Consider the following 24,970-nt stretch of genomic DNA (forward strand, 5'->3'; position numbering starts at 1 on the left):
CTAGGATCACCTTACCCCGTCTCAATAGCTCAATTTTAGGGTTATTTTACAGGTAGTTGTCTGACCAATTTTGTCCACTGAAAATAACTGAGCTGGGCGGGATTGGGTGTCGAGAAACCTGAATTCAAGCCCTGATTTTGCCACTTATTCTGTGATATTGAGTAAATTGTCTGTCTTGGCTTCTTCATTTGTAAATTGCATGCATATGGGGACTCCCCTAGGTGCAGACAGAGCTGTGGGTGGGAAGAAAAGAGGGGCAGGTTGGGGGCCAGAGCTAGAGGCTAAAGATAGAGCCCTAAGGAGTTGGGGTTTGTTAATTAATTTAAACCTGACCTTCCAGGCCATTGTGATTGTGCATTTGTCAAGGTAGGAGGCAACATCTTTATGAATTGATTTGTGACTCTAAACAATTCAGTCATGTGGTATATAGACCTTCATCTGTATTCTTGTCTTGCACCCCCAAAATAGAAGGGGGCTGGGTTGTGACCATGATCTTTGTATAGACCTGCACGAGAATATAAGGACATATAGCCTATGCATATTTAATTTCCCTGAATTGATCCTGGTTGTTTTTCAGAATGACCACAGAATGACTATGATAGCATGTGATTCCTAATTCCCCATATCAACACCAACACTAATAATAATCCACATTTCTGTTTTATGCTGTTCTCATTTTAATTTGCATTTCCCTGATTACTACTAGTAAATTTGAACATCTCTCCATATATGTTTTGGACATTTGGACTTTCTTTTTTTTAAATTCCTATTCATATTGTGTATTCATTTTCTACTGGGTGTGCTATGTCTTTCTTGTTTATTCTCAGGATATATACATGTTGTGGGAGGGGGAGCCAATGATTTTTAAACTGTAATGGAGTCAGAAAAAACAGGAGCTTCTTAAAAAGTCAGCATTACTCTCTCTCTCTATGATATATATATGATATATATATCATATATACATATGTATATATCATGTATATATCATATATACATATATATGTATATATGTATATATGGTATATATTATATATGATATATATATGATATATATGTATTTGAGATATACATCTATATGAGGAGAAAAAAGAGAAGTATATAGTGAATCATCTCCAACGTAGATTCCAAGCAGTCTACTCTTTATAATTACATAGATTCAGAATGTGTCTTTCCAGACTGCTGCCTTTCAGTTAAGATTGTGTCCTGTTGAGATCAGTCTTGCCTTAAACCCATGTGAGTGTGGAAGAGATCTCCCCTTCACTCTCTCCTCTTTGCCCCTGCTCTCAGGAAACAATGTTTGCAAGAAGTGGCAAAGATGCTATTGGATATTGTGGGGCATTGCTTTGTTTGAATTGGGGGCAGGGAAGTGAAGGCTGAATCATTCACAATAATTTCTTCTGACGTCTCAAAGTTCTATGTTTGGCCAACATGACTTCCTCAGTCTCCCCTTTTGGAATAATATCTACTTATATAGTGTTTGTCTCTCCTATTTTATCTTTCTCTGTAGGTCAGGAGGCCACATTTGCCTTTAGTTTATATTGCCTCGTCCCTTAACAGTGAGTACACCAGTGATTCTCATCCCACGGAAGTACTACCTGCTCTGAAAGACTCATCTTTAGTTCCTTGTTGAAGAGCTCCCTGACTGCACCAATCAACAGTCACCTTTTTATCCTCAGTTTCGGTCGGGACTTCCAGAGAAATAGAATCAATAGGAGATATTTGTCTGCCTCTCTATCTCTATCTCTGGACAGAGAGAGGAGAGAGGACGTAGAGATGGAGGAGAGGAGGGCCTAGGAAGTTGGAAGCTTATAAAGCAGGCTGGCAGACTGGAAATTCAGGGAAGAGTTGATTTTGTATTCTTGAGTCCAAGATCTGTAGGCAGGAAATGCAGATAGGGTTTCTATATTGCAGTCTTGAGGCCAAATTCCTTCTTTGAGAAACTTCAGTCCTTGTTCTTAAGACCTTCAACTGACTGAATGAGGCCCACTCACATTATGCAGGATGATGTGCATTATTCAAAGTCTATTGATTTGGGGGCACCTGGTTGCTCAGTCAGTTAAGGGTCTGACTCTTGATTTCGGCTCAAGTCATGATCTCACAGTTCGTGAGATCGAGCCCCGCCTTGGGCTCTGCATTGACAGCACGGAGCCTGCTTGGGAGTCTCTCTCTCCTCTCCCTCTCTCTCTCTCTCTCTCTCTCCCCCCTCCCCTTCTCGCACTCTCTCTCAGAATAAATAAACTTAAAAACAATGTTTATTGATTTTGAAGTTAGTAAAATTTTAAAAATGCCTTCCTAGCAGCATCTAGACTGGTGTTTGACCAAACAACTGGTCACGATTGTCTGGCCAAGTTGACACATAAAATTTACCGTAATCCCTCAGGACTCTTGAACCACTCGTTTAGCCTATAATTGTATGCAGGCTAGTAACATCTCTTGCATTGTCTGCTTTTGGCATTTAACTTTGTAAGCATATAAGGATTGTCTTGCCAACTTCTTGAAGATAGGGATTATATCTTATACTTCGTATGGGTTTCCCAGAGAACCTAGTGGGATGGTACGCATGTCGGGTCCAAACAACTTAATAAGTATAAAATCATCTCAGTAATTATTTGAAATAAATAATATATGGATATCGAAATATAAAAGAATGCTTTTGTTTTATTTAAAAATAACCATAATCACTTGCTAATAGGCTGCGTGTACCTGTTGGATGCTCCACACTTCCCAAACCGTAGAGTCTGATTAGACAGAACCACCCTTGTTTTCTGTTCCACATTTGTTTTTGCATGGTATTTACTCTTTATCACAGCAACCACCAAAAATCCAGCTTTGCAAAGTTGTGATATACTCCAAAGGAATGTAGCGTGATCTAATGTTGAAACACTGACAACCTCGGGTTGTGCAGTATCCAATGGAGGTCAAGTATTGCCATGTTTCCCTCAAACTTGAGAAGCTCAGTGCAGCATCTGAGGCAGCTAGGCACACAGTTTGGGAACTGCAACTGTAGACATTAAATGTGAATTATTAGAGCAAATGTTATAATCTATCAAATCTAGGAGGAGTGGGAATTTCTGATTTGTACTTAAGACTGAAATTTCTCAGGGCACCTGGGTGGCTCAGTCGATTAAATGTCTGACTTCGGCTCAGGTCATGATCTCGTGGTTTGTGAGTTTGAGCCCCGCATTGGGCTCTGTGCTGACGGCTCGGAGCCTGAAGCCTGCTTTGGACTCTGTGTCTCCCTCTCTCTCTGCCCCTCCCCTGCTCATGCTCTGTCTCTCTCTGTCTCTCAAAAATAAATAAATGTTAAAAAAAGAAATAAAAAAAAAAAAGACCAAAATTTGTCTTTGAGGGATCACATGCTAGGATTTATACTTGTACACCTAGCTGTTCTTCACTTCCGTAGGAAACTATATGCCTGTATTCAGGATAGCATTTCTCCCCTCTTCTCATTTCCTGTCTTTTGAAATACATACAAGTTGCTATTTCTTTCGTTGGTTCCTTGCCAACAACTGTATTTGCCAAAACAGCCTGGTGAACAACGTTGTTTACGCCATTGGATGCCTTTTGTTTTTGCAATGTCAACTGCCTGTTTTATTTTGGTTATTAATTATTATTAAATATCCCGTGCATGAGAAACCTCATGTAGTGCAGCACCTACATATGGGAAAGAGAAAGTGCTGTTGTCTCATGGAGGTTATACACCGTGATACTTGTCATTTCTGATGGTTTGCTTCCGACCTTTAGCCACCTGTGAGCCAGCCAAGGGTCACACGAATTAAGACCCCAGAGGTATCAGCCACTTGGTTGGTTTCTCATGCCTGTTCTCTAGCCTCTGCAGCGGATTTTTAATACCTTGGCCTTGGGTTGCTTTTCTGAAGAAGTCTCATGACATCACTAAGCTTCAGGTCTGATGATATTTTAGTCCTACTTTATGTCTCTTTTTTCTAATAAAGATTTTGCTCCTGCTGCTTCTACTGTTGTTGTTGCTACCCTTGATTCTCCTTCTTCTTCTCGTCCTCCTTCTTCCTCCCGCTCCTCCTCTTCTCCTTTCTTTCCCACCACCTTCTCCTTCCCTTTGTTTTACTTATTAACACATCCACTCTTTCCCTTGCAATACTTTAGCCCTGAAGAGATAAACACCAAGCCGTTGAATAAATGGCTATAGCAACTGGAGTCAGTCTCCCAGGTCCCTGGATCTAGAACATTTTTTCCAAAGGACGGGGAGATCAGGAATAGGAGCACTGCCTGGTTGTGGAGGTGGCTGACATCAATGTCCGAATCAAGATGGCCATCGTTGGCAGTTTTTTTTTGCTTTCCAGTTTAACGAATGACTCTGTCAGATGCTGACCCTGCTCGCTCACTTCTGTCCCTTCTGCCTTCCCTAACTCCTTTCCCGGAGGGCCACCCCATTCCATCTCTCCCACCAGCGCCATACCGCCTTGACTTCTCCACTTGAATTTTGCATTCCACTTTTGACTCCAGCCCGTAAAATGTTCTTGTCGCCGTCCCCAGTCAGGTGGATGCTGCCATAACTCCTGTGTGATATCAATAACCCACGCCAGTGAGGCCAATGAGGTAATTTTCCCTGAAGCTCTAAATATAATTTAACAAGTTAAACACTGTAACATTGTGGTGAATGTGCTATTAAGGGACTGTAAATTGCTTACAAAGCATCAATAAACACAGTGCCCTAAAGCGAGGGGCTGTTAAGACTTTATAATCTAAAGCAGCATTTGGAGTATCACCCTGAGGCTTTAGCTTCACGTCAGATAAAACCAAAGCGGCTGAAGTCTTTAGTTGATGCCAAATGTACGTAGGAACACAACAAGCTTTAGGGGGTAATTACTTTTCAAGTGCTTGATGTGGATTTGCTGGGAAACACATCTGTTATCAAATTTGCCGATGATTAATATGATTCTTCCATTTCCACAGAAAACAGGGGAAGTCAAGTTGATGGTTACAAGTGCCAAGCCAATTGGTATGTGGCCCTTATAGATTCATGCTGTGTCATTTTCTTGGGATAAGAACAAAAGTTTCAGTATAATCTACTGTCATACCTTGGGTTATACCCTATAGGATTATGTGTGTCGAAACTATTTTGTGGAATTAAATTATCTTTGGTATTGTTGAAAGGGTGCAGGGTTTTAAAAGCTAATGGCCTCTGTTGCAGGTGAAACAATTCATATTCTAGATTTTGCAAGGCCTAAAGCTTCTTTCTCCTTCCTTCCCCTTTCCCTGATGTGCACCCGACCATGGTCAAATCCTTTCACAGGACACACTCCTTCTGCAATTCCTTCCCAGGTTCATATCCTCAGCCAACTGGTGACTAACCCTTTTTGTGTTTTAACTGTTGTCCAGAGTATTTGGCCTAAAGTATTTGCATTTGAGTTCTGGAAAGCTCTTAGCATTTTACAAATGTTACCTCATTAATCACACAGCCATCAGACTGACAGTGTTTGCCTTATATTAAAAGTGGTGGAAAAAAGAAAGTTCCGAGTGGCCCAGAGACCTGACCAAGGTTGCATGGTGAGTTGGGGGCGAGAGAGAGAGAGAGAGAGAGAGAAAGAAAGAGAGAGAGAACTTGTCATCTCAGGCACTCTTCCATCCCCGAGCCCTCACACCCTGTCACCGCCCAACACCATTCTCTGAGGGTAGGGCCTTTGGGTCTGCGGGATTTCAGGGTTACCTTTGTGATTTTGAACCGTTCTGTTCTTTATTTCGGACTAGCCGGCTGAGTTGTATTTTAGGCTGAACAAAAAGCCCCTGAGCAGGATTAAAAGGTTTCTTTTCTTCCTTCATAGTCGGGACCATCCCAAGACTATAGGGAGTTTCTATCTTGTGCTCTTGGGCTCTAGTATGAGATACTAATTCCCTGATGACAGACAGTAACTGTAAGGGAAGGACGCATCACCGGGGTTCACAACAACACGCAGGATGTTCTCTGTCCATCTACCACTACTGCCAGGTAGCAACTCAGCTCTCAGCTGCGCAGGCTTGAGACTGTCCCTCTACCTTTTCAGCCTCCTCCTTCAAGCTGCATTCCGAGTCGTCCTGGGGCTTTGTCTGCTCATCGGGATGCACCAGGGTTTCTGCCGCCTGGGCGCGTGAGCAAAAAGGTGTTGGGAAGACGGTGGAAGGAGGGAGACGACGCAGGAATATTTGATCTGGGCTTCACAGCCCACTCGGGATGGCTTCGGTCCTGGGGCTCCAGGAATTCATTCTCTGTGGTAAAGTGTAAGGTGGACAAGAGCCAGGGAATCCCTCTTACACGAGGATTACTAACCCTGTTTCCAGCTGGGAAGCAGGTCACTGTCCAAGAGATGTTTCCATCGATGCTAGTCATCCAGGCTTGCTCGTCCTATGTCTCTAAGCACTGTGGGCACGATTCAGTTTTCTTTCCTGAATTTCCTCATACCAATAGGAGGCACTCCAAGTGGGCTACTTACGTCTCGATGACAAATGATAAAAACACTAAGATCAAGCAGTTTTCTAAACACGAACCGCTTCATCTTACTTGTGAGTGGCTTTAGTTAATTTCCAAATTCTGTAGCAGTGTGGGACACCCCCCTTCTCACCCATCCCTAATTTATTTCTTAAAAGCCGGTCCAAATATATCATGGGAAATGCACCATGACTTGCCTTTCTTTCAAGTAATGCATTTTTGTGTAAACATGTTGTTTATGAAAGAACCTTTTACGGATGCTTTGCGTTGCCTTTGCTCAAGAAAATACATTTTAAAAGAATTCTCCCCAGCCTGGCATGTAATGTTTCATTAGCCAACATAACCTTGTTTATTTGCTTTTTAAAATTTTATTTGGGAAAGGAAATCAATTTGCACCCCTGACATGCTGCCAGGTTCCTGTTTATAAGCACACAATAGGCAGCTCGGAGGGGGCAAAAATATATAGTTTATGATTTCAGCATTAAGTATGACGCAATCTGTGTATGAAACCATAGAAGCAATAGTGTTTTCCTGTCCCTGCAGCCATGCTCTGCAGTTTTAGCTTTTTATCAGAGCGCGTTATCCAAGTGTGCACAGAATAAACGGTCCTAATTGGGCTGGGCACTTTAAGTGTGAGGGAGAATTGTCAGGACAAAGGGAGCTCTTTGCCGGGTTTTGTTTTTGTTTTTGTTGAGAAAGTACTTTGAGCAACTGGCGGGGACCCAGCCTTATAACTGTGCTGTGCTGGGCTTTCAGGAGGCCCCATGTGTTCCTTCCATGCAGTTCTGAGTGACCTCAGAACTTCTGCTCTCAGAGATTCTGACCGGCCGCAGGGAGGCTGGTCGGGCCTGAGGGCCAGTGTGTCCATCGTCAAGGAGAATCCCTTCCCCTTCCCTCCAAATCCCTAATGGTCATTCCGAGGAGATGGGCATCACCGGACTTGACCCTAACTCTTGCCTCTTTTGAGTGCCTGCCAGTTTTTTGCAGCCCCAAGATGAAATAATTCATTACCTTATTAGTCCAATATATTGAGGTCTGAAGCGAACATGACATAAAGTCACTTTTTCCACTTTACAGGGGTGAGCTCTAAAATCATTCATCATAGCCAAAAGAGCACTGAATGAGGAATCAAAAGATCTAGACTCTTGTCCTATTTCTTTGTCCACTTAGATGTGAACTACTGGTCTGGTCACATCCTCTCCTCTGGCCTCCGTTTTCTTTTCTGTTGAGTCAGGGAGTGGGATTAAAGGCTGTTGATGGGGACAGATTCTTTCAAATCTAAAGTTCTGAGAGCGGGTTCTTAGAGGTTTGATTTAAAAAAAATCTTTTCCTTGAGGTTGGAATTTCTTTTTGCCTGTTTTCCCAGCCTACATCCAAGCTGGATCTCCTGTTTCGGGTTTATCCGTCCAAAGTCAAGGGACTCTATTCCTAATGAAGGTAGAGACATCATCCCTCCTTTTTCCTGCCCCAGTTGCCACTGTTTCCGTAATTATCTTAACTTCGGTAGATCTGCTTTTCTTTTGATCCTTTTCACATTCCTATATTACCACTGAAACCTGACCATTAAATCCTGTACATTAAAGAGTTTGTAGCTCCGTTGGCCAACATCTCTTTGGTTACAGACACCGTACCTGGAGGCGGGACAGGGTCCCTTTCTATCCCACCCTGCCCTTCACAGCACCAGCCTGTAACCTTGGCCTCTTACTGAAGCCCTGAAGGGTTTTTTCCAGTTTTTAAAGTGACTCTTTATTTGGCTGAGCATGCCATGAGCTCTAGATATGCTCTGTATTTGAATCTAGAATGTTCACATGAGTGAACCAGGGAGGGAGGCTGACTTGAGGGAGAGCTTGAACACAAGGGTAATCTTTCATTATTCATCTCTGCTAGTAATTAGAAGGCACTACTAAATAGATGTAATTGGATTGTGTCACAAAAATTAAGATAAAAGGCCATAAGCAATTCAACCTCTTTCTACCACTGGCCAAGCATTCCTCCCCCTTCTCAGCCTCCACTTGAATTTTGTTCAGCCAGTGGTAAGTAGCATTGTGTGTGTGTGTGTGTGTGTGTGTGTGTGTGTAGAAAGTTTCCCCAAATGTGGTCACGATGTGCCAGAAAGGTAAGTTTTCCGGATTCCCTCTACACAAAGTTACAAACTAGGGATGAAATAGGTCTTTTCCCTCTGCTGCCTCTGGAAGAGCATGAAAAAGGCCTTCAACAAGAAGAGTTCTTGATGATTTTAATGCCAGTCAATGGAAGGGAGGAGAGGAAGGGGAAAGAGGTTTGTTTTAACCTTGTCAGCCCTTCTTCAGACATGGAGCCTCAACCTTCATCAAAAGTGGAGATATGACAGACTTTTAGAATCAGTCACCTGGGTGGCTCAGTCTGTTAAGCATCCAACTTCTGCTCAGGTCATGATCTCACGGTTCATGAGTTCGAACCCCACATTGGGCTCCGTGCTGGCAGCATTGAGCCTGCTTGGGATTCTCTCTCTCTGCCCCTCCCCCACAATCACTGTCTCTCTCTCTCTCAAAATAAATGAATAAACTTTTAAAAATGCTTTAAAAAAAGAATAAATGGGGTAAAATATAAGACAAGGCATCTATAAGGACACTGAGGCTTTGGGGACTGGGTTTTCCTATGCCAGCAGAAGGGAGATCAGATTTATGCCTAAACATTGTCATTTCTTCTTTTTTTTTTAAAAAAAAATGTTTATTTATTTTGAGAGACAGCACAGTGGAGGAGGGACAGAGTGAGAGACACAGAATCCAAAGCAGGCTCCAGGCTCTGAGCTGTCAGCACAGAGCCTGATGTGGGGCTCGCACTCAGGAACCACAAGATCATGACTTGAGCTGAAGTTGGATGCTCAACTGACTGAGCCACCCGGGCGCCCCATTGTCATTGTTTCTTAAAAAGGGAATGGAGAGTTAATTAGCTACCCACAGAAGTCAATATTATGTGTAATTGCAGAACTAACTTAGGGGCAAAGATGTTTAATCAAAGTGAAGATAATATAAGAGATTCAAATATTTTGTGTTTCATCTTTTGCCCTGAACATGCCTTTTACCAATGGTTACAAACCTTTAAAATGGCTCTTCATTCTCAGATTCTATTTGACTTTTAAGAGCAGATTTAAATTTCTTTAATTTCATCCATAGCAGTTGGAAACTATTTCATAAAGCGATACTGAACTATATACGTGTGAAAAGACATCTGAGAAACATTTCTTTATACATGGGCTATCTGCAGTTAGACTTTTTAAAAAGCAACCAGACAACATTCAGATATTTAAAAAACAAAAACTTGGGGCGCCTGGGTGGCTCAGTTGGTTAAGCGTCTGACTCTTGATTTTGGCTCAGGTCATGATCTCTCGGTTCGTGAGTTTGAGCCCTGAGTCGGGCTGTGTGCGCGGACAGCATGGAGCCTGTTTGGGATCATTTCTCTCCCTCTCTCTCTGCTCCCCCACTCCCCCAAATAAATAAATAAACTTCAAAATGAAATAAAAAAACTTATCTGGGGAGCAAAAATAAACACACATATATATTATCAGCTTAAGGACATATCAACACAAAGGGAAAGACACAAAGCCTGGCTTACTAAAGGCTCCAGCAGTGTGGGTGTGGTTCTTACGTGGGTACCTGACTCTCCTGAAATCTCATCTTTATTTTAGATTTAGAAATATTATTTCTTAGTCTATCAAATAATCAGTGATTTGTCCCACCTTGAGGTTGTCAATAGAGCACAAGAGGATGAAAATGAAGATGGAAATACACAGGATGTCCAAGTGGTCAAAGAGCAGGGACCCATAGATTTGGCGTTCTAATACAAGAGTGACAGGTTGCTGGGGGAGGTCATCTAGATATAGACATTTCATTGGCATTAGTGCTTCTATTTAGCCAGCCAACCCATAAATTCTGACTGTCTAGGGTAGAAAACTGCACCTTCTACGTGTCCTCACTTTCCTGCCACGCAATAACTTCGGTGGAAAAGACAATTGAACTCCGCGCTGTTACGGCCCTATGGTACGGAGACAGCAGGTGCCAATTTCTTCCCTCTGTGACTCCCACATAGCAAGTTGTTCTTCTTCCAAGCTCAGTTGTTTCACCAGGAGGAATGTAGACACATTGGAAGCTGTGGCCTAAAAGTGAGACCTTGTTTTGAGGGTGTGTAACTGGGTTCAGAGGAGCCGTGCCTGCCCCAGCTCATCTTTGTGGGGTGGAGCTGGGTTACTTGGGTGCACTGTGGGACAGGCTTCACTCTGCCTTGTATTGTTTTTATCAGTCCCATCATGATTTGTTAAGCACACGGATAAATGCAGAGCCAGTTCAGCTAGTGACAGTCCTGTCCTTATATGGTTTAAATTAGAGAGGAAATAAAGATACAGATAACATTTCTTTTTTTTTTTTTTTAGTCATGGTAGGTGGGGTGGAATGCAAACTGTGTTACTGCGTCCTAGTGGGGTTTCTGATCTTTTGGATCTCTTGCATATCATAATGTGTGTGTGTGTGTGTGTGTGTGTGTGTGTGTGCGTGTGTGTGCGCGTGTGTGTACATGGTGTGTATACATATATAGAGAGAAAATATCTGGAGAGATATAGTAAACTATTAGTTTTTTTCTGTATGTTGGGATGATGGGTGATTTTGTTCCTTCCCATGTATTGTTTTTCCTCACAAATTTTCTCTAATAAGGAAGTATATTGCTTGTGAAATAAAATAAATTTAATCAAACATACTTGTGCTAGATATTTTCTCAGTGTCCATCTGGGCCCATTTTCCCCCTATTCCACCCTGCTGTCTACCCTGAAAGGCTGACCTTTAACCTGTGTTTTCCTGTTGGATTTGGGCCAGTGGCCATGAACTACCACAGTAGGTTCCAGAAAGGGAGAAAAGGGGAATTGGGTGTCTGTTCTCCCAGCTGCCTCAGTTAGTTGTCTTCTTTGACCAAAGGTCCCAGGTCCTGCCAGATGCCCTGTCCACACAGCTCTCTCCTCCCTGGTCTCCTGCTAACCTGTCTCTCTCCTGAGGTCTGGTAACCTCTCCCTTCTCTCAACTCCTATAGGCCTAGGAACGCTTATTGGCCCCAGGGTACTGCAATGTGGCTGTGGCTTCCCTGCACTCTGCCCACACCTTTGCAAATAGTTTATTTATTAATCAGTTCTCAAGTTACACAATTTCAGTGTGCTGTCTGTTTCCTTTTGGCATCCCAAGTGATATAGTAGTCAAATTTTCTAATTGCAGTTATACATTTATCTGCAGCAAGTTTGCCCAGAAAAACTAAAGCATCAGTTTCTTGGGGCGCCTGGGTGGCTCAGTCGGTTAGGCGTCCGACTTCAGTTCAGGTCACGATCTCATGGCGCGTGGGCTTGAGCCCCGCGTCGGGCTCTGTGCTGACAGCTCAGAACCTGGAGCCTGCTTCAGTTTCTGTGTCTCCCTCTCTCTCTGCCCCTTACCCTCTCTCTCTCTCTCTCTCTCTCTTTCTCTCAAAGATGAAACAACATTAAAAAAATTGTTTTAAATAAAAAAATAAAGCATCAGTTTCTTTCTGGGCCTAGAATTTTATCAATGCTGTGAAACAGTAGTGTCTGATGGTACAATAGAGTGAAATGAGATTTTAGAAATTAAGAAATGTGAAGGCTTCAAGACTGGTACAGAAAAATGAATTCATGACTTTTATTTTATTACTTTTTAAATTTTTAAAAGTGTTTTTAGTTTTGAAGGAGAGAGAGAGAGAGAGAGAGAGAGACAGAGCATGGGCGGGGGAGGAGCAGAGAGAGAGGGAGACAAAGAATCCAAAGCAGGCTCCAGGCTCTGAGCTGTCAGCACAGAGCCCGACGTGGGGCTCGAACTCACAGACCATGAGATCATGACCTGAACCGAAGCGAGACGCTCAACCGGCTGAGCCACCCAGGCGCCCCATGAATTCATGACTTTTAAAGAAGTATTTTCAAAACATGGCATCCACGGAGAAAGAGATAAGAGAGATTTCTAGTGGTTCAAAAAGAATAGAGTCATTGGATTTTGTGTCTTTTCTTTTCTTGCATATTGTCTTAAGAATAGGGATCAGAAGTAGTTTGGTGCTTTTGGATTGGAGCAAGTGAGGAAGGAATGGATGTCATGATGGGAAAGGATGAACTAAGTAAGGGAAATGTGGATTCAAGGAAGTTGAGTTGTCAGTTTAGAGTGGCCAGCCTCAGACACAAGGCTCATTGGGAGGTAACGTTTGAGCAGACATTTGGAATTGGTGGCAGAAGGAGATGTGAGGAGAAGGAGAAGGAACCTTTTCGGGGGGTGGGGTGGGGAGGGGGGAGCAGCCAGTGCCGTGGCTATTGTATGTCTGCAGAACATTGAGGAGGCCAGTATGTGTCTAGAGCAGAGCGAGTAAGGTTAGGAGTAGTAGGAAGTGATGAGGTCAGAATGGTAATAAGTGTTATGTAGGTTTGGGAATGTACATTATATGCGCTGTAAACATGGAAACCATCTATCTCATTGACCCCCATTGCACTTCTCTGGACTCCTAAGGACCCAGAGAACCCAAATGACTGGTAAGAATTCTTATTTTAAAATTTGCTCTTGGGGCACCTGGGTGGCTCAGTCAGTTAAGCGTCCGACTTCGGCTCAGGTCATGATCTCGCGTTTTGTGAGTTCGAGCCCCACGTCGGGCTCTGTGCTGACAGCTCAGAGCCTGGAGCCTACTTCGGATTCTGTGTTTCCTCCTTTCTCTGCCCCTCCCATGCTCATGCTCTGTCTCTCCCTGTCTCTCAATAATAAATAAACGTTAAAAATTGTTTTTTGAAAATTCGCTCTCAATATTCAGACAAGATTTCCAGAGGCTTCTTTTGAGGACTGTTGCATCCAGTTGTGGCCAGTGCCCTAATGCACACAACAAGTGAATTTCATTTGGTATGGTCAAGGTAAAAATGTTATCTCTTTCTATTAGGATTTCATCAAATAAGACAGACTCAGTCTCTCATTGATTTCCTGTGTTGCATTATATCATTTGGGTTTTGGTCGAAGACTTAACAAACACCAGTCGCTATGATTCAGTTTGCTTGGTAGCAATGGCAGGTAGAGGGTCCTTGTCTTCTAATAAAACATCCACTTCCCTGAATTAATATTGATCACTAGCGCAGCATAGCAGTAACTTACGTTTGTGAAGGTACTGAACAATTTACAAAGCAAGGCCATTCATGGCAAGCCACCCGACGGGTTCCACCAGAAGTGAAACGAAGTGCAGGCACTCTTATTCTCTATTGTTTCGGAGGAGGAAGTCTATCTTGTAGCACATTTTCCTTCCCACTGAAGATCACATTTCTATTTCATGTTAAGAGCGTGGCTGTTGCCAAATATTCAGGAATGCAGATACTCCACCAATGCTCCAGGCAGGGGAGTTTTCAAGCAGATTCATCTTAGCAGCCAGCCCTACCCTCCAGCTCTTTTGGCCAGGAGAGAAGAGCCGAGGGAAGGGGGGGGGGGGGGGGCTTTGGGAGAGGGAAAGGCAAAGTCTCTTCTCAGAACTATAGTGGATCATGAGCGGCATTGAAGAGAGCGCTACATTGGTATTTCTGGTCATTGAGCATAAGTATTTGATTCTCTTTGAAATGCTGAGGAAACAGACCATCAGCATCCTTGTGCTAGTTTTATATTCACCCTTACTTTTGGTAATTTCACACGTTCTGGTAAGGAAGGAAGGGAAATATGCTTAGTTAATTCTAGAATGGGCCGTTTGCCCCGGGTGTGGCCATACCAGGTTCTTAGTGTGTCTCTTCAGCATTTCCCGGTGTGCTCAGTGCCTCTTTCAGGATATTCGAGAACCTTTTCTTCCCCATGCTGTACAGAAGTGGGAGCCTGGCAATGCCGTTGGTGCCATTCGCTTCCCTTCCCCCATATACACCCCAGGACCCTAGTTTCTTGCTTGTTTTGTAATCATTTCACTTTGTCTTCTCCTGTATGTTTTCCAGTTGCTTGGGGGGGGGGGGGGGCCTGTCTTGCCTCACTTCAACCAGTGATTTGAATTGACCAAATGCATTGGCAATTTGAGGAGACTGTTAAGCTGTGTCTGGCCTCTGTTGATATGACTTATGAGGATTCAAGTCAGCAAATGTTATCTCTCTGTATCTCCGGCTTAAGACGACCGTGTGCCCAATGAGAGGAAATTGTAAATTGGTTGCTCTTTATTATATCATCACCTCAGAAATCCTAATTCATTTGTCCATTCGGTCACTGGTTGTCTAGTTCTGTGTCGGCACTGAGCCGGGCACTAGCAACAGAAGAGAAAATAAGACGGGCGCTTTCCCTTCCAGGAATTTATAATAGGTAACTGGAAATAATAATGATAAAAGTATAGGGGTGCCTGGGTGGCTCAGTCGGTTGAGCGTCCGACTCCGGCTCAGGTCATGATCTCACGGCCTGTGAGTTCGAGCCCCGCATTGGGCTCTGTGCTGATATCTCAGGGCCTGGAACCTGCTTCGGATTCTGTGTCTCCCTCTCTTTCTGCCCCTCCCCCGCTCATGCTCTGTCTCTCTCTGTCTCAAAAATAAATAAACATTAAAAAATTAAAAAAATAAAATAAAAAAATAATGATAAAAGTATATATAACTGGAAATAATAATAAAATAATAATAAAATGATAGTGATAATATATAACTGGAAATGATAATGATAAAAATCACACCTTATGACACATGCTATAAAGGAAAGGTTCGGGGTACTGAGGTAGAAAATAATAGGAGGGTTTTTTTTAGTTAGAGAGGTAACATTGAAAAGGTGGTATTTAAGATGAACCAGAGGCTGAACAGAGGAAAGCGGTCTTTGCACGAATGAGGGGATGTCAGAGGAGAGGAGAGCAAGGGTGGCAGGATAATACATATGTTCTTAAAGCTCTTTTCAAGCCATTCTGTACCTTAACTTCATAGTTCAAAGGAAGCCAGGGAATACTATCCTCATTTATACTAGAGAAAAACACTGTATCTATCAACCAACAGATTTATTGCCTAGAGGATAGGATTTAGCTAAGCAGAGAGGAAATTCCAGGCCTGGGGAATGTACCTGCAAAGGTGTGAAGGGGAGAATTTGAACTCATGAGTTGCGTAGTGAGTAGAGAAGGGTGGTTGGAGCGGAGGGCTGGCACAGGGGACAGGGTAAGAGATGGGGCTGGTTAAAAGAGCCTTTGAAGGCAAGGCTAAGAGTGGGCTTTCACGGTGTAAGCACTGGGGAGCCCTGGGAGGTTTTAGAGTTAAGGTATGACATTGGGAATGTGCTGATTCATACCAATTAATTGGACTCTGCGGTCTGGAGTGGCCTGGGAGGGACCAGAAGGGTTGAAAGCCAGGAGAACAGTAAGAAGTTATAGCGTGGTCAGGGTGGAAGGTTATCAAACTGGAGCTCGTGGGATAGCAAAGAAAAGACAGAAGTGGGAATCAGTATGAAGGCAAAATCAACAGACTAATAAGTCAAGCAAGATCATGTGCTTAATGGTGGAACTCACATGAAGGTGCAGACCCATTGGCTAGCCCTTCACCCTTTAGGCCAGCGCTTAATCAGCTCTAGAGGATGGGTCTCTGTTTCTATTGCCTGTGTGAGTAAAGGTGTTTTTCAGATTCGTTTGTTTTTTATCCCTCTGTCTCCTTAGATTTCCATATTGCCTCTGAACTGTAGGTCTTCTGGGAAAGTTGGTTCTTTTTCTTTTTTCTTTTTTGGGAGCACTATAGTTGCACTCCCTACACGTTCATTCAGCAAACCTCCATGTGGCAGGTATTGTTTTAAGCCCTGGGGACAGCCACGTGAAATCAGAAACTGTTCCTGTTGTCAGAGTCTTCATAGCTAGGAGGGGAAGACCAATCTTAAAAATAAACAAATACACCAATGTGTTATCAGAGCTTTGAAAGAGGTATTTATGGGATAAAATGGAGGACCAAAGAGTGGTTAATTGCGTATAGAGGTGGCGTTACCATTGTTAATGATAACAGTAATGATAATTAAAGTAATGGTTACTAACAAGTGTTGGGCATTTAATACGTCCAACATTGTACTAAGCTCTGCATTGGCATTACTTAACTAAATATTTATGCAAACCTTACCAGGTATGGTTGTTCCTGCTTAACAAGTGAGGAAAATAAAGCAAAGAGAAGCAATAGACTTGCAGAAAATCGCCACCATTCATGTATTCACTGAAAAATTGAATTTATTGCACGTCTGCAAGGTGCATATCAAGGAGCAGACACTGGCTGTTCTCAGGTGAACCTGGCGTATTCCCTGGTCCAAGTTTGCTGGAGGAAGTGCTTGTGGAAATCAGCCAGGCTCTTTAATGGCAATATGGAAAAGGTACCATGAGAGCACAAAACAGGGAGCAACTAATGGGGCCAGAAGCAGTGGGAGAAGGCTCCACAGAGGAGAAAGGTGCTGGATCTTGGATTGACCGCAAAGAGGAGATATCATGTGCAAAGGTGAAATAGAGACATAAAATGGAATGAATAGTCAAGAAGCATTGAGGTCTGTGTGTGTGAATGAGAAGGAAAAGGGTAGAGAGGATGAGTTGCCAGGAGATGTTATGGAAAAGATTGATTGGAATGAAATGATAAAAGCTCAAGTCATATGTCAGAGGTATGGCCGGCAGAAGTGTTCAAGCAGGCTGGTGCCACGGTTTCTTGGCGAAGACTCTTGAGAAATGAGGAACTTTACCAGGGAGCAGTGAGTACAATATCATTTTCAGGGGCATTAGAGGAGTCTCTGACTTCCAAGATATCTGTGGATGCATCAACCACAGAGATTTGCTCAACTAAAATTCTAGTAACCTGAATGAAGTGGCATCATTTCCTTCCTTTTAACCCATATGATTATATTTAGCGGAATTAACCGAGACCCTAAAGCAGGAGGTGAGAGCAGAGACACAGACAGTCCACGGCACTGAGAGAATCTGAACAGGAAGGAGCAGGATCTTTGAGAGACACCTGAAAACTGTTTCTCACAGTCGAGGGTGGCACCTGAGAAGACATTTATTGTCTTGAGCATTTTACTACAGTATTAAATGAATAGCTGTAAAATGCTTACAGGGATGGTTCAGGGCTCTTTTGTCTAAACCCAGTATTAGAAAGGATGACAGAGGTCTGGAGTTGGAGGAGAGCACAGTCCAGTCAGATGGATCTTGCTGGTCCGTATCTTGCAGACTCAAGTCTAGAACCTCACTCGGGCCAGGCCTTCCACTTCCTGGGAACGGGTGAGTGTGCTAAAGGCCACTGAGGGTCATATCCATGTGTGAGCTGCTTTTCTACCCGCTGTAAGGGAAGTTGCCTTGGAAATTGAACTTGATCCAAACATCAAAGAAATTACCTCTTTCTCAGCCTTTTCCTTAACTCGTGGAACTATTGAGGAAGCTGAACTTCATCAGAGAACGAGTGAGTGACAGTTGGTTGTTTTGGTAGTTTGGTAGGAGTATCGTTCAACAGTTTTTGAAGTACAGCTTTCCTCCCTAATCTTAATCTGCCCTGTTCCTTGTAAACCAGTCTCAAAAGACCTGTGCAGGCAATATAACATTAAGACAAGTGTCACGAGTCAACAACTTAGAAATGAATTAATGGCGTATCCCAGTCTTTTCTAGGTATGAAAATGGTGGTGATGACATTGGCCCAAGTTAGTGGTAAGACAGGTGTATTGTAATTCTCAGGATCCCATACCAGCATCAATTAACCATTTCTTTTAATGTCCCTAGAAAGGATAGCAGGTATACTTTATTTTTTGCCATGTTATTTTTCACTAGAAAATATTTTTACAGCAAGACTATACAGGCAGTATGGCTTAGTACGTAAGAATCTGGACTCTGAAGCCAAAGGGCTTAGGTCTGAGCTCCTTCACTTATCAGTTGGATAACTTTGAGCAAGTTACTTAACCTCTCTGTGCTTCAGTTTCCTCCTCTGTAAAACGAGGATTAATAATCCTATGTGCCTCATAGACTAATAAGGACTAAATGAGTTTTCTGCCATATGGTAATGCTGTATAAGTGCTAGCTGTTATCAGTAATATTTCTATTAAAATCAGTCATGGGGAGTAGCCACCCAGAATGAACCACTACTCTCTGAGCCTCACGTTTGGGACTATACTAAGAGAGAAGAAGTACACGTATGTTGTCAGCACTGTGCTGGAACATCCGTCCTCTCATGTGGGGCTCACTACAACCCTGTTCATTAGATGATTATCTCTATTTTAAAGATGAGGAAGGTATGGCTCAGAGAACTTAACATGCCCAGGTGCTATTGAGCTGATCTGAACTTGAGCCCTATATTCCAGTGCTCATGTTTTTGTTCCCCTTAGAAGTCTTCTGGGATAAGTAGCATACTCTGAAAAAGCAGAATTTAAATGTGCATGTCAAAGCTGGAATTTTCACAGGGCTCTGTGCTCTCCTCTCCCTTTCCCTGATGCAAAGTTGCCTGAGATGGATTCTTTCTTATGTTCATCTTTCACAGTGTGGCTACACTAAGGAGAATGTTATGGAGAGAGAGGCAGCTGGCATGGCCCCTGGTGTCCTCCCCAACCCCACTATGTCCCCTCTAATACCTCACTGTCCCCTCTGTCACGGAGCAGCCTACTCTCTTAGTAGAATTCAAAATACTCACTCTGGTATTCCAGCTTCTGAGAGCATCAGAAAGAAGGAGTTAGGACCTTCTAGAATCCTTCCTAAACCTCCAGAGAGCTTAGTCTCTTCTAACACAAGGTTAGAACTTGTGTTATCCTGTGAATGTCTCAGACACCTTTTGGATGCAATTCATGGATGTTTACATCGGGGAAGTTCTGAAAGTCTTCGTAACTGCCCGGGCCTCATTAAGATGCAGACAATTCCAAGATTGCACAACTTGACTTGTAAACGTGTGTCGGGATGACCCTGGCTCTTTATAGAGAAACCCATAAATTCTCCACACCTTGGCAGTTGGACAGAATATAGATTTGAAGATAGCATTTTGGGACCTTATGGGAATCAACAACCTTCTCCCCGTGTGCTCCAACTTTTACTTTCATCTGTGGTCCACTGCCCTTCATCCTTCATGACCACGCCCTGAAATTATAGGTATTTGTAAGAACATGGACATATATTCATATACATTGCGTTGTTTTTTTTGCATATTGTATTCCAAGCCCATGCATGCAGAAAGACAATTACCACTCTACCTCAAACTCACTGAGTATGCAATCAAGACTCATTATGCCCTGATTCTCATTCCATTCACACCCTTTGTGTCTCAGAACAACACTGAATGGAGAGCAAAGTATATTGAAGGATATGAAGGGAAGAAGAAGTCAAAGGAACATTTGGAGAAATTGGAACCCCAGAGTGAGCGATTTAGGTGAAAATAGTTTGCGAATTTTCATCTTTGAAGTTTGAGAAATTTTACTTTGTGTTGGATCCGTTTCTTGAATCATGATCCCTTGGGTCTGGCATAAAGCTATAATTTTTAGGAGACTCATCTCCAAAAGCTTATGGTTATGGAGAAAAAAAAAAATCAATGTCTGTAGGCCCATGAATCAGAATCTAAAAAGTGTGTTTGGATATTTAATGTCTCATAAAATATAACATACAAAGAGACTTGTGGAGTATCAGAGCCAGAAATAATTATGGAAACCAGGTAGTCCAACCCCCTGCTTTTAGCAATGGGGCTATGGAGCTGAGGGGGGTTGGATGATTTATCCAGGTTACATGGCTGCAAGGAGGGGTAGAGAGCCTGGACTAGAATAGACCTCCTAACTCCTAAGCCAGTGTATTTCCAGTGTTATCACAGATTACTAATCATTTGGAAGCATTGGGCCGAAGTATGAACCATGTATCGTAAGTGAGGGAATCTTAGCAATAGAAGAGACCTTAGAAGTCATGCAGCACTTTCTCCCTCCTGATGCAGAAATCCTCTTGGTGACATCCTTTTCAGGGGGCCACTAGTCTCTACTGGCTTAACTCCAATGCCAGAAAGCTCAGTACGTGACAAGGCAGCTCGTTTAGTCTTTGGACAAAAGATCAAATTTGTATTTTTAGAGCATCAGTCCAGAAAGAGTGTGGATGACTAGAAGAGAATGGCATAGTATTAGTAATGGTAGGAATTTTACTCTTTTTATTGTTTTAAAACGAGGATAATAACGCTGACCCTGTAATGCCATTGTGAAGGTTAGAGATGCAGTTTATAAAGCATCTAGCATAGTGGTTGTCTCAAAATAAGAACTCAAATTGTAGTCATCATTGGCTTTTATCAACATGATCCCAGTTTTTTGAAATTATGCCCTCTGGAGTAATATAGACTGTATCTAATCCCACAAATATTTGAAGGCAGTTAGCATGACCCTCTAAATCTTTTCTTCTTCAGACTAAATATTCCCTGATTCCTCTACAGTTCTTCCTGTGATGCATTTTGGATGCCTTCATTGCTTTCATTCCCTCCTATTTGTCAATTTCCCCCTTAAAATGTGGTGGCCAAATGTGGTCAGTTCAGCGCGCTCTACGGTGGAGTAATTACTTCCCTTGAGCTGGACATCGCACTTCTTCTACAGCAACCTAGATTTATGTTAGCATTTTTGGAGGCCAGATCACACAGTTGGCTCAAGTAAAACCTGATTCTACTACCCAGAACATAAGCTCTGCCTCCCAACACTGTGTCAACTGCAGATTTGACAGGCGCAATTTTTACATCTTCATCCAAGCTGTTGGTACAAATGCAGAACAAGAAAAGGCCAAAGAAAGGCTGAGCCTCGAGGAACACCTCTGATTGTTCCATGCGTATTGACACCCATCCACTGGCTTGATGACACTATTGTACCAGTTCCAAATCTATGCACCTATACTAGCAAAAGTAACTCAGCAAGATGTAGTCACTCGTGTTTTTGAAATTGGATATTTAATTTACCCAGAGGTAAAATGCCATTCTTTTATCAATGAAGACAGGTTTTGAACCCATAATTGGGAAAATGTGAACTCAGAAAACAATTTCATGTTTGAGTTACTACGTAATGCTTAAAGGAAAAAAAAGATCTTCTCTTAATGTGAAATGATAATGTTTGCCTAATTGTTTATTTTTCCAAAATGTTTTGAAATTACTCCCTCGGTCTGGGGGAAGGAGTGTGGAGAATTTGCAGATTTCATGTGTGGTGGAGAAAAGAGATTACTGAAGAATTAGAATATAACACTTAGGAGCCTTTTCCATCTCTGGTTGGGGTCACAGAGACAAAGAGATGTCTTAAATGTTGGTGGGAGAAGGTGTGAGGTATATTCCTGGATAGTTTTTAAAATTCTTTCTTTCTTTCTTTCTTTCTTTCTTTCTTTCTTTCTTTCCTTCCTTCCTTCCTTCCTATCTTTCTTTTTCTTTTCTTTTTTTTTTTTTTTGAGAGAGAGAGAGAGAGACAGAGAGACAGAGAGAGACAGAGAGAGCAGGGGAGGGGCAGAGAGAGAGGAGTACAGAGGATCCAAAGCAGGCTTCACACTGATAGCAAGGAGCCTGATGTGGAGCTCAAACTCAAGGAACCATGAGATCATGACCTAAGCTGAAGTTGGATGCTCAACCGACTGAGTCACCCGAGTGTCCCTTAAAATTCTTCTTAATGATTCTCATTAAAGAAGTAGTTCTTTCTTTCACTTAACATGCTTCCCTCTGAAGAAATCATTTTCTTTGTGCTGCAGCACAGATCAGTTTTTCCTGGTTTTCATGGTGGAGGTGAAGAATGGTTGTTGCCGTACTTTGAGCCAAAGTGCTCAAAGATTCAGAGCTCGCCTTTTGGCATCTTCTTCCAAGGGCACATTTAATATTTTTTCAAAGGCTTTCCTTCTTGTGTACATCCCATGTTTGTGGCTTTCGTCTTAACACTGGTCTTTTCTTTTTCTCTAGCCCATAATTGAACAAATACCTTAATATCTAAAGCTCTAATACCATAAGCATGTTCTGAGATCCCAGCAGATGGACAAAAAGTTAGCACTCTCAAAAACTGGCCAGGGAATAAAAGACTTCCTCATACTGAATATTTTAGGAATATCATTTTATAGTTTACTCACTCATTCAGTGTTTATTGAGCACTTATTATATGCAGGCACTGATCTAGGCAACAGAGACAATGGGGAATAAAGTCAAATTTAGTCTCTTCTCACATTGCGCTTATGGCCTTAAGGAAGAAACATGTTAGTCAAATAATCAAAACAGTTGTGAACTTGTAAAAAGTACTGCAAAGAAGAGGGAGAGGGTGCCCATCACTGGAGAGGTCAGGGAAGTCTTCCTCGCGTGATGCTTAATCTGAGATTTGAAGGTGGAATCAGGGGAAGGGCACAGGTAGCAGAAAAAAACATATTCCCAAGGCCCTGTGCTGAAAGGGAGCATGGGCAGTATGAGGACAGGAACATGCCAATAAGGTGGAGTGAAGAACACAAAGCAAGAGTGAGAGTAGTGTGAGATGAACTGAGAGGTAGGAAGGGTCTCCTACAGGCTTTGGAGATGACACAAAGAGTGCTGTCAATGTCTTCTGAACCATGGAAGCCATCTAAGAAGCTTGTGGGGGTGGTGGCTGGAGGTGGGGCAGTGCAGTTGGGCGGGGAGAATTGTGGGCCATGATCAGTTTTGGTTTTTGAAAAGATCACCATGCCAGGTGCCTGGGTGGCTCAGTTGGTTAAGCCTCTGACTCTTGATTTCAGCTCAGGTCATGATCTCACAGTTTGAAAGATCTCTAGGGCCACGTTGTGCGTACCCTCCCCTAGTCTGCCTCCGTGCTCACAGCATAGGCTTGCTTGGAATTCTTTCTCTCCTCTCTCTCTGCTCCTCCTTCCACTTGCGCACTCATGTGCTTGCTTTCTCTCTCAAAACAAACAAACAAACAAACAAACAAACAAACAAACAAACAAACTTAAAAAAAAAATCACTGTGACCGTATATGGGCAAAAGGAGAAAGGGAAGGCAAAGTAAGTGACAGACCAGTTTGGAGACCACTTTCTAGTCCAGGAAAGGAGATGGAGGTGGTTGGGTGTAGGTTGGCAGGAGGAGAGATAGAAGGATAGAAACAGATCAAAGATGCGTAGGTTGACTCTGCAGTACTTGGAGACCGCATAGGGGGGTGATAGAAGAATAGTGCCGCGGGTAACCCAAGGAAGGTTCATACATTTTATATTCTTCTTTGGCAACTGAAAGATTGTTATTTTAAATTTTAGACTGTGCTATTCATAATTTTTGATAGTACAGCGCAACAGAAAATAATTCTAAAAAGAGCCAGAAATCTTTCGGTGCCTCAGATCTATTATTGGCAAAGTAGGTGACTGTGAGCAAGATGAAAACTTGGTAGTCTCTCTGAGGATCCCAACAATGGAGGAAAAAAATATTTTTAATTGCTGACTTCCTCAAGACCTCATTAAGACCCAGGGAAGTATGTTTGTTAAGGTTCACTTTTTAAAGAAGTAACCCAGGGGCGCCTGGGTGGCTCAGTCGGTTGAGCGTCCGACTTCGGCTCAGGTCATGATCTCGCGGTCTGTGAGTTCGAGCCCTGCGTCGGGCTCTGTGCTGACAGCTCAGAGCCTGGAGCCTGCTTCGGATTCTGTGTCTCCCTCTCTCTCTGCCCCTCCCCTGCTCATTCTCTGTCTCTCTCTGTCTCAAAAATAAATAAAAACATTAAAAAAATTTAAAAAAAAAAAAGTAACCCAGTTATTTTATTTTATTATCATTTGAGCTCAATTCGCTACATCTCTAGACCCTATAAAAAGAACTTAAGCATACCCCTGCACTGCTACTCCAACACAAATCGCCATTTCCTTTCATCTTGCTTTAACCAACCACAATATTTTCCCACGTCAGAAAAACCTTCCAGTGTAAAAGAGGAGCCTTTGGACCGCGTGTGTGTACAGACGACTGTTCATGCCTTTGGGATCCCGCGATAACACAGTCGGCCCACAGTCTAAGCCAGGTGCCCAGTTTCCATCTGGACTCCTGACAAACTGTGTGGTCAGGATTTAGAAATCAGAAATCTGGGAAAGGTGCAACGTGATGGACACAACCACCCCAAATACCGTATATGTTATCGCCATCATTTAACACGTAGTGCAGGAAATCCTGTTCTTTGCAGAAGAACTTCAAAGAACCACTTCTGGTTCTCCTGGGTAACATTTATTTTTTTCTTTGCTAACCCCAAAGCGCAGACAGATATATATTTTCCCTCCGGTAAATTGCTAGTGACACTCCCATTTCTTTTCTGCCATCCTCAACCCATTGTCCAACTGACCTCTCGAATTTCACTACCCTTCTAAGCTGAAGAGCTGTGCCTAGCTGTTTACAGAGGCCCACTTACTTACTTGGCTTCACCCTGCACTTTCCCTTTCTTTTCTAGACTCTGAATTTCTCACCTTTTGGCTCCACCACATTGGTAAGACTTCTGCTCCAGTGTGAATCCTCTTTTTTTGTCCCAGTGACTTTCGTTTTTTTAAGAAGAACTGTCTTTTAAGACAGCTTTACCTTGCGTGTGTTACCTTACTTTTGAATTTTAAACAAGGAAACCTTCATTCAAGTCATCAGAAATAAGCACAGGCTGTTAGTTCCCTTAA

General features: G+C 42.7%; 1 protein-coding gene across 13 annotated transcripts in view; it reads left to right on the forward strand.

Moving 5' to 3' along the window:
• CREB5 (cAMP responsive element binding protein 5) overlaps positions 1–24,970 on the forward strand; it is a 482,366-nt gene that overhangs the window by 214,863 nt on the left and 242,533 nt on the right. The gene's annotated exons all lie outside the window — the stretch shown is intronic.

This window comes from Panthera leo, chromosome A2 (assembly GCF_018350215.1).
Source record: "Panthera leo isolate Ple1 chromosome A2, P.leo_Ple1_pat1.1, whole genome shotgun sequence".
NCBI lineage: Eukaryota > Metazoa > Chordata > Mammalia > Carnivora > Felidae > Panthera > Panthera leo.